The 11205-nt window shown below is 39.0% G+C and overlaps 1 pseudogene; it reads left to right on the top strand.

The window, feature by feature from the left end:
* Window positions 1-4130: 4130 nt before the first annotated feature.
* LOC112830074 (tubulin alpha-1C chain pseudogene) lies at window positions 4131-5487 on the top strand (annotated as a pseudogene).
* Window positions 5488-11205: the final 5718 nt, after the last annotated feature.

An 11205-nucleotide genomic window follows, 5' to 3' on the forward strand; every position in this document is an offset into this window, starting at 1 on the left:
TTGGCATTTACCAGGTATAAGATGATTTGGCCTTGATTTTTACTGAGGAATCCTAAAATTGCTAAACATCTCATTTTACCTACTCCCAGATTGTAAGTTGATCCTATTTTTACACAACTATGCCCTATATCATATAAACATGATAAATATATACATATATATAAAATGAGCAAAGTAGTCAAACTTCAAGAGTATTGAGAAGCTTATCCTTAGCTTTAAAAAAGCAGCAAAAACATAAACAGTGATTCCCTGAATTCAGATTGTAGAAATAGGAAAATGTGTTACATTATTATGAATATTAACAAAAAGTATGATAGTTATGAAAACTTCTTATACAATCATTTAATATTTAGTATACACTTCTTAACATATTCCCCTATGCCTTGCCCCAGATTCCTGCTCACAGCTTTTCTCAGACAACAGATACAATGCTCATTATGGAATTTTTTTTTTCAATTGAAGATTAGACCAGACTTAGGGTACAGTTAGGCTGATAAAGTCATCACATGTAAACACACCCAAAGAGACAGATTAGGATATGATTAAGGAAGACTGGAATTGAAGGAATTGTGTGAATTTATAGTTTTGACACACAGATTGATATTGGTACAGAAAGAGAAATAAATATAGATATAACTATGTATATTACATGTATTTTTATTCCTTAGGTCGGCCCACTGTGAGGGCCTGGAAGCAATGACATATCAGTCACAAGGAATACACCTGGTGTCCAGATCTTGGCTTCTAATTACCATTCTCCACTAAAGGAAATTAGGGGTCCTTGGGGACATGGCTGATTATAGACAAAGTTAAAGCAGGGAAAATACAAGATGAGCCTGGAACATCCTGTTATGTCAGAGAGCAAAGGTGTGTGTGCAAGAATGAAGAAGATACATCAAAAGGACACAGAAACTAGCTTGAACAAATTTCTACTGGTTAAATTGGGGGCAATTTGATCACCATTTTAAATAAAGATAGCAATGGAATATAACACATTGAATAAAATGAGAAACAAATATATTTAATTAAATGGATAAATTGATAGTTTCATAAAAGAGATATTTTATATATTTTATAATATACCGTCCCATAAAATACTTCCTTATTACAAAGGAAGTGTCCAGATTGTTAAAGTTAAGAAGACTAAGAACTGTTCCAAAATGAAAAAAGCTAAAGGGAAGTGACAGTTAAGTGCAACAAGTGAGTCTACTGGTGGTTTTTGTTGTTTTTTTTTTTGGCATTATTGGAACAACTGATGAAACTTGAATGGATCCCGAAAAATATACCAGATTAATGAATCAATGTACATTTCCTCATCTGGTGGTTGAATTTGGTTAAACAGAAGAATATCCTTTAGCATGAAATGCACATAAAAATATTCAGGAATAAGTAACACACTACCAAATGATTCAGGAAAAAAAAGGTTCTGGTATCGTACTTCTAACTTTCTGAAAGTTTATCTTATTTCATGGGGCATCTGGGTGGCACAGTAGGTTCAGCATCCAACTCTTGGTTTTGACTCAGGTTGTGATCTCAGGGTGGTGAGATCGAGCCCTGCTGTCAGCTCAGCGCATTATCTGCTTGAGATTATCTCTCTCCCTTTCCCTCTGCCCCTTTTGTTCATGCTCTCTCTTCCTCTCTAAATAAATAAATCTTTTTTAAAACAGTTTATGCTTATTTCAAAATTTTAAGCATTATATATATGAACGTCTTCCCATGCATTTGAGTAAAATTTTTTAAATATTCATATAAAATAAATTCACAATTCAATTTCCACATCTGTCCCATTAAATTTACTGTCTGAATGGGAAACATCACTCTATTTAGAAGGTGGTACAATCATTTTTGTTTTCTATTTGACATGATTCCTTCAATCACCCATAAGTACATATTAAGGAAGGTAATAAAATCACAGTAAAGAATAAAGTAGACAGCGTCTTAGTCTTACTGAGTTTACATTTACATTCTGTGGAGGAGATGGACAATAAACAAGTAAACAATTTCCGATAGTAATGGTGATCAGAAGAAAATAAAACAAGGCGATGTGAGAGAAAGTGGATAGGTTAAGAGAGGGTGACTACAGGTCAGAGAGAGTTTCCCTGGGAAAGGGATACTCAAATGATGAGAACCAGTCATGAGAAAATCTGGACAAAGACAGCCCAAGCAAGGGAAACACCTTGCACAAAGGCCCTAGGCAAGAACTGAAGGAAGAGAAGGACAGCCACTGTGTCCAGAAAGCAATGAGCAAGGGGAGATGATATGAAATGAGCCCCAAGATAAGTTGCAGGACCAAAGTCATGCTGGGCTTTGTGGGTCATGCTGGGAAGTTAGGGGTTTGTTCTAAGGACAGTAGATAACCATGAAAGGTTTCCAACTTTCAATAATCTCTCTTACCTTTAAAAAATCGCATTGTCCACGTTGTAGGACAAATGGATTGGTTGCAGGGATGCAAGAAAAGTAACAAAGTGATAATTTAGTAAATTATTACAGTATAAATGGGAATTGATTTAGCTAAAGAAACAAACAAATAGGGTCAACAGTTGAGACAAAAATGAGTAGACAGACTGGGAATGTACGTTGGACTTGATACTACAACATACTTTTATAAGACACTATTTACTTCTGGTTGAGCAAATCCTATGTATTTGAATTAACTTCTGTCTAATCCGGTACTTAACTCTCTAATTCGGGCATGGATAAAGTAATTAGGAGCCTGTGAGCCTAGTTAGACTAAAAACAAAACAAATAACAGGGCAAAATAAAAGCACAGAAATAAAGGACTTCTTTCAATATGTGCTTCTTTCAATAAAATAGCTGTTCTACCTTTATGTGAGAAGTGCTAAATAAAAGTCCTGGCTTTTGAAAGAAGTGTTAACAGATACAAAATGAGCATAAACTTGTCATTTGAAGCAAAAAAGGGAGAATACATTTACAACTGGAAAATCAGAAAATGAGATGTTAGGAACTCCATAATCCTGAAGGCCTGTGTAGTGAGTTGGAGAAGAGAAACAGAGTTTGAGAAAATCAGAATGTAAGACATGCACTCTGGAAATTTATCAGAGGATATAACACTATAACTAGCTAAGAAAGGGTGTGTTGAACTATCAGATTTGTCTAAAACCTGCAGAAACACATACCTGGAGCCCATTCTAACTGACAAACTTTGCAATGTCAAATGGTCTACCCAGATTAACTTCCCCTCCTGAGGGCAGTGATCTTTCAAAGTACCTAGATCCAGAACGTACCACTGTGAAGAGTTCTTTTTGTTTTTTTCTGAACTCCCTTTACCTGCCTAAAATCAGAGCCTTCCAAAAGAATTAATCCCTCCCCAGGACTTTCATAACCAGGGAAGAACAACTCCTATCACCAGAGAAAAGAAGTTGGCACCAGGATAAGGAATTGCCTAAACAAACATTCTCACAAAACTATCATATCTCCTATCTATTCTATGGGTCCATTTATCTTTCCTAAAAGTCAGTTGTTTTCCCATGAGTACCCTTCTTCATTAAGATGGATATAAGCCCCAAATTCTAAGTGCCTCCTGAGTCACATTTTCTGTAAACACCCATATACATTCCCAAATAAAAATCTGGCTTTTCTCTTGCTAATCTGTCTTTCATCAGTTTAATTAGCAGGCCTCCACTGAGCAACCTAAGAGGGTAGAGGAAATATTTTTGTCACTAATAGAAAGAAAAGAATTTCTTTTATAAGAAAAAATCTGGTCTCCCAGATAAAGGACAAAACCCATTCCTCACCCAGTTGTTATTCTCACAATTTATAACTTTTTAATAGATATTTTATATATCAACTAGATTTTGCAAAGAATTTTAAGTAACACACAACAAAAACACATCTAATAAAATAGTAAACTATAATAATAATAATAATAATAATAATAAAAAATCATTCCTGGGAAAATTTAAGACGTGTAGGGAGGGAGTAAAGAGAGTATTGAGATCATAAGTGTTTATATAATTCATTTTTCTAAGTTAGCCAAAGAGATAAGAAAATTGATTGATTTTTGTTGTTAAGAAGGGAGAACTAAAGGGGATTCATGGTGTTGCTGGAGATTTGTAATGCGTCTGCAGTCAACGACCCTCCCTCCGCAAACATCACCTGTTGGAACAACCATGCATGAGTGTATCTCCATCGATGTGGGCCAGGCGGGCATGCAGATGGGCAATGCCTGCTGGGAGCTCTACTGCTTGGAGCACAACATCCAGCCCAATGGCACCATGCCCAGTGACAAGGAGCTGGGCAGCAGCAATGACTCCTTCAACACGTTCTTCAGTGAGACCAGGGCTGGCAAGCATGTGCCCCGGGCTGTCTTTGTGGACCTGGAGTCTGCTGTCATAGATGGGGTAAGAACTGGCATTTATAGGCAGCTCTTCCACCCTGAGCAGCTGATATCTGGCAAGGAAGATGCTGCCAACAACTATGCCCAAGGCCACTACACTGTGGGGAAGGAGATCATCGATCTTGTGCTGGAAGGAATCCGAAAACTGACAGACCAGTGCACTGGGCTTCAGGGTTTCCTGATCTTCCATAGCTTTGGGGGTGGCACTGGCTCAGGCTTCACCTCCCTGTTGATGGAGTGGCTTTCTATTGACTATGGCAAGAAGTCCAAGTTGGAATTTGCCATCTACCCCGCCCCCCAAGTATCCACAGCAGTTGTGGAACCCTACAACTCCATCCTGACCACCCACATCACCCTGGAGCACTCAGACTATGCCTTCATGGTGGACAACGAGGCCATCTATGACATCTGCCACCGCAACCTGGACATCAAGCGCCCCACCTACACCAACCTCAACCAGCTCTTCGGCCAGATCGTGTCCACCATCACGACAGAGTGCCTCCAAGCACTTCGACAGAGCCCTCAACGTGGACCTCACAGAGTTCCAGACGAACCTGGTGCCCTAACCCCTCATCCACTTCCCCCTGGCGACCTACTCCCCCATCATCTCAGCTGAGAAGGCCTACCATGAGCAGCTGTCGGTGGCAGAGATCACCAATGCCTGCTTTGAGCCCTGCAACCAGATGGTCAAGTGTGACCCCCGTCACAGCAAATACATGGTCTGCTACATGCTCTACCATGGAGAAGTGGTGCCCAAGGATGTGAATGCTGCCATCGCCACTATCAAGACCAAGCGTACCATCCAGTTTGTGGACTGGTGTCCCACAGGTTTCAAGGCTGGCATTAACTACCAGCCCCCCACAGTGGGGCCTGGGGGCGACCTGGCCAAGCTGCAGGGGGCAGTCTGCATGCTAAGCAATATCACAGCCATTGCCTAGGCCTGGGCCCACCTCGACCACAAGTTTGACCTGATGTATGCCAAACGCACCTTTGTGCACTGGTACACGGGCGAGGGCATGGAGGAAGGGGAGTTCTGAGAGGCCCGAGAGGACCTGGCTGCCCTGGAGAAGGATTATGAAGAAGTGGGAACAGAGTCTATGGACGGCAAGGATGAGAGCAAGGAGTTCTAGGGGGTCCTGGCATCTGCGACGTCTGCTCTCTCCCTAGTTTTGTATTTATCATTCCACTGTTTCCCTAACCCCCCACAAATACAATCAGTGTCTCAAGCGGAAAAAAAAAAAAAAAAAAGGAAAACTAAATATGCAATGGTTTATCAGAGAAAGTAGAACTTTTCTTTGCACTTAGAACTAAATGGGAATTCTCACATGGGACTTACCTAATGGGGCACTGAGCCATGTTATAGGCAACTTCCTTAATAATATCCCCCTTAATAACGTGCAAATGTAGTATCAGATTTCATAAGGATGTTTCTTGCAGCATTCTTCCAAGAAATGGAAGAATAACAGTTAAATGGAGCAGTACTTAAAGTCAAGGTGGACAAATTAGCTAATTAGCATCTCCATTTGTCAAGTTTTCTCTTTTCTGTGTTACTGGTGTGACTCAGCTGTTTAAAGCTTTATCATCCCTGGTTATCCTGATCACAAGAACTAGACAGAAGCCAGAGCAGGAGTTCCTCAGGTCCTCAGAACATGGCAGGTCTTGTATTTGGTACATTTCCAAAAACAAGATAAATGACAAGCCCTTCAAAAAGTGTGCTTGACTAGAATCTAAAAAGATTAAAGAGCAATCAAGATGAGAGAGGAGGTGAAATTTAGCTGAAAGTAGTCTAGGCTAAGATAGTGACTCCAGGTCTGGCTCTCTAAACACATGAGCTTTGAAAAGTCATTTTTCTTCTGTGCCCCATCTTTAAAGTATCTAAAATATGCTATGGGAAAAGTCAGATTTACAGAAAGAAACATCAAGAACTAGAGGAAGTGTATTCCTTTCATCATTAGCCAGCACTAATCCACTACTTGTCTTCTAAGGAGGAGCAAAGCTACATTCCTAACACAGCAGAGCATGTGAACAATGGGCAGCCAATTGAAACAATTTATTTGAAAATTTGTCACTTCCTAGAGAATTACAAGTATGGACTGGATAAAAAAAAAAATGAATGAATGAATTTGTCCTTGAGACTCAATGAAGTATTTTCTAGGAGGATGCAGTAAAGTCAAAAGTACAGAATATGGAATATTCAACAGATGGTTCTATTTTTTATTACAGACAAAGTGAAACCATCTCAAGAATCAAGAAGTGAAAGAAATAAAATTTAACAGGTAATTTTGTCCACATGTTTAAAATAGAGCTGCAAAACTTATTTCTCTTTCTCTAATTGCTTCCAGGAAATTATTTCTCCAAGTTTGCCTTTTGGTAATGAGATACAGAAAACTGTGTCACTGTCACTTTAAGACTGGTTGACTAGTTAACTGGTCAACCAGTTAGTGGTTCCAGAAAGAAAGAGGTCACTTGAAGGAAAACCAATTAAATAGGTTACTTCCTTTTGACGGAAGGTATTTAAGCATTTTGATTAAAAGATAAAAATCAGATGGAGATCTGATTAAAAATGCCTGGGCTTAAACACTGGCTTGGTAGATGACAAAGAGCAATTTACTCACCTCTCTATACCTTTGTTTCCTTGTCTGCAAAATGGGGATAGTAACTATAAGCACATCATCAGGCCATTTTGAAAATTAAATAGCCTAATTCACATAAAGTGCTTGAAGTAGGCTCTGCTTTATAGTAAGTGCTCATAAATATTCAGTGCAATGATTATACCTTTAACAGAGTGACTTGGATTTCTAAGCTAGGTACCTATCCCAAGAGGTGGTCCCAGTAAGTAACTGCTGAGAAACATGAAAGGGGAATCTTATGTTGACATAGTCTAAACTAGACTCAAAAATTCAATCGTTCCCCTTCCCAAATACCATTATTCATTCTAAATAAGTTTTCTCCCAAAAACGTTTTTCCCTCAAAAAATTCATTTCAACATTTCAGTGTAGCTTAAATTTACTTTAGCTAAAGAACATTCTATCTTACATAAACACATTTTTAAAATATAATTAAAAGAAACAATGAGATTCCATATGGGGAGAGAAGACAATGAAAATGTGTTCACAATCTGAACTTCATAGATTATAGTTGGAATGTTTGTACAGCTGCACTATATAATTGGTTTACTATCTTCCCAGAATTATGAGCAATACAAAGGGAAGATTGCTAGGCTGTTCTTTTTATCCTGTGGGAAGTTAGGGGAAAAACTAGTTGCAGAAGCAGCTTAGTTTAGAGACAGAGGCAACTGGTTTACCATGAATTTGGTGGGACTGGGGAAAAGAGAAGAAAGCTCTATCTAGAACACAGATGGCAGGAACTTCCGCATATTCTGTATTTATCAAGAATGTGGCTATTGTATCCAGAAAAGGATGAGCAAAAGTGCACAAGATGAGACAATAAAACAAATAAAGAAATAAAATAGGAGTACCAACTCCCATTGATAGGCAATCTTGAGCCATTGAACCAAATTAAATCCTCCACAGAAACCCTACTCTCTAATCTCCCAAGATAACACTTCCCTCCCTTGAACTCAACAATTTCTATGAACTTCATCCACCTTCCATATTTAACAACAAAAATCCACAACTCCCCATGTAGAATAAATTCATGTGTATGCCAAGTCTCTGTTACACCTGGGGATAGTACAGCATCACTTTCTCCTGAATCCTTATGATAATGGAATTCCAAAACACAGAGTGCATTCACAGCAAGAGGCATAGCAAAAAGGGCACTGGATTTTGAATCTGAAGACCTGGGTTCAGTTCCTAGCTCAGTTACCGACTAGATCACCTTGGGCAAATAGTAAATCTTCTCTGAGCCTCAATCTCCTCAGCTGTAAAGTAGATATTAATAATATCCTTACCTAAGAGTTTCTTGAGAGAATAGAAAGAGGTTAACAGATGTCAATACTCTTTGTAAACTCAAACATACTGCCAGAGGCTTGTTACAAGATCATTTGGCACAATTCCTAACAATTGTGGTTTATCTTCCTCAAAGATATTGTGACTTTCCTGGGAGCAGGTACTGTTTTTTCACCTCTTCTAAACTCTCCAATTTCTTGAGAGGTAACTTCATAGAGTGTGCAGGAAGAAAACTCAACTGTTAGACTTGGCTTTTCATTTCTTCCATGAACCATTTAATCTCTCTGATCCCAATTTCTTTGACCTAGAAGTTTTTTTCTCATGTAACAGGAATCCAAAGGTAGGGCAAGTTTCAGAGTTGTTTCAATCATCCAAAGATGTCACCAAAGACCACTTTCTCTGCTTTACTGTCCAAAGCATCACCTTCATCCTAAGGCTGGTCATGCAATGACAGCCAGTAGCAACTGGGGCCACACATTTCCTCATTCACTTGGACTTTGAGTTCAAATATGCTTCCTTACCATAAGAAGTTCACCAATAATAGCCACCAGGGAAATTGTCCTAAAACACTGATTGGATGAAACTATGGTTCTCTAGCACAACTGTACTTTAGAATCAGCTAGGAAGTAATTTTTAAAACTCCCAGTTCCCACACTTCAGAGACTCTGATTCAGTATATCTGGGGTGGGACTGGAACATTTTTTCTTTTAGGAGCACCTCAGATGATTCAGAAATGTAGCCCAGGATGAGAAACACAACTTCAGAGTAATTAGGATTCAGCCATAAAGCTGAGGATGCGGACGTTTAGAAGATAACCAAGAAGTGCCATACTGTAGTGGATACAGCTGCAAGTAGAGATATCCTTAAATGTCCGAAGTGTACATGTTCATATTAAACATTCACCAGTAAAAAAAAAAAAAAAAGTGAATTCATGTTGTTTTTGCTGGCTACATCATAAAGATCACAGCAAACAGAACAAAAAGAAGAGCCTAACCACTGAGTGACGCACTAAGGACAAAATCCCCTTTACTAGACTCAGACCAATATTCTCATAGGAATTTCTAAGATAGACCAGACATAAATGAACTACACCAAGATAAAACAAGAGGTTCAATAAGTTCAAAGTTAAGGACCATATAGCCCAGAGGTCAAGAGAAAGTTGCCATTTGGGAATCTAAACAGACTTTTTTTTAAAGTATCAAAGGACCATGAGGTGACAATGATCTGAGGCAGAGGCTATTTCTATTAAGAAAGTAAGTGATTCCATCGTATGAGGAATTCTTAATCTCAGGAAACAACCTGAGGGTTGCTGGAGTGGTAGTGGGTGGGAGGGATGGGGTGGCTGGGTGATAATTGGGGAAGGTATGTGTTATGGTGAGTGCTGTGAATTGTGTAAGACATGAATCACAGACCTGTACCTCTGAAACAAGTAATACATTATATGTTAAAAAAGAAAGAAAGAAAAAAGATAGTAGGAAGGGAAAAATAAAGGGTGGGAAATCGGAGGGGGAGAAAAACCATGAGAGACTACGGACTCTGAGAAACAAACTGAGGGTTCTAGAGGGGAGGGGGGTGGGGGAATGGGTTAGCCCAGTGATGGGTATTAAGGAGGGCATGTATTGAATGAAGCACTGGGTGTTACACGCAAACAGTGAATCATGGAACACTACATCAAAAACTAATGATGTAATGTATGGTGATTAACATAATAAAATAAAATTTAAAAAAAAAAGTGAGTCCAGTGAATAGGCAACTCAGAACTCATGAAAGAGAAATGTAATTACCTAGAAATGCTACAAGACAGGACAACAGTTGCAGATACCCTTTGGGGTCAAACTGGCTCTTCGTTTTATAGAAGCACAGAGAAGTAAAGGAACTCTTCCCAAAGTAACAGTGAGGCAGGCAGATGAACTACTTGAGACCTCTTAATAAGCAATACTCCTTATTATTGTGCCTTTGCAGTGTTTTTCTTGCCAAGGTGCAAGGCTCATGACCTGGCAAACCAAACACTTAGGTTCTAGCCAAAAAGGAATTAAAAGTACCAGAACACTAACAACTCAAAACCACCCCATCAAACAAATATGTGGTAAATGAAGGATGTGGGGAAATGTAGTACAGACATTCCAGTATGTGTCAAGAATAAGATATAAGACAAGCAATGATGTAAATGTTTTATCAAATGGCCTTAGTAAGGTCATTAATGATGTCTGAATATTGGCACCTCAGGGAGTCTTGGGTATGAGAGCAGAATCACACAGGACACGGTCCTGGCAAAGTTACAAATAGGAAGCCCTTGTGCAAACATTATGTGACAATGTCCCTTTGGGAAAGGCATGAGTGTAGTCCAAAAAAAATTGTCTAAAGAAGCAGTTAGCTTACTCCTGACCACTTGTACAGGCAGGCACTCCACTGAACAGTTTCAGAGTCAAATCATCAACAGATTCTATCTGGCAGCCACTGATAGAACAACCTTCTAACATACACCACTTAAACACAAATGAGCATCAGGAAGCCTTTCTGTCTGAATTGAACTTTTTAGCTTTCACGAGGGTGAGTCTCCTGTCTCAGAATTGCATTTCGCATAAGTTTTGGGAAGGTTGTCAGTAATGCCTCCTACCCTTCTCATTCTCATTAAGAGCCCAGTGTTATGTCTCTTTCCTCTTTGCAAGGGGAGGAATAGAGTGAATTTGCAATGAGAAAGATTAATAAAAAAATACAGCTCTGAAAACAAGAAAGAATTTAAGACAAAAAATGAGATAATCTTTCATTAGAATTCATTCAACCAGTATCTCTAAGAACCTATGATAAGCCAGACACCATGATAAGGGCTAAGATCATGAAAGTATTCTGTTGACGAATAGCAAAAGAGGTGATGAATATGAATTTGTGGACCAAAGCTTGGGACAGTGATGGTGGGAAGGTGTTTGAGCTAAGTAA

The sequence above is a fragment of the Callorhinus ursinus genome, unplaced genomic scaffold (genome assembly GCF_003265705.2).
Source record: "Callorhinus ursinus isolate GAN/ISIS: 27379988/994484 unplaced genomic scaffold, GSC_fseal_2.0 scaffold27, whole genome shotgun sequence".
In the NCBI taxonomy this organism is placed as follows: Eukaryota; Metazoa; Chordata; class Mammalia; order Carnivora; family Otariidae; genus Callorhinus; species Callorhinus ursinus.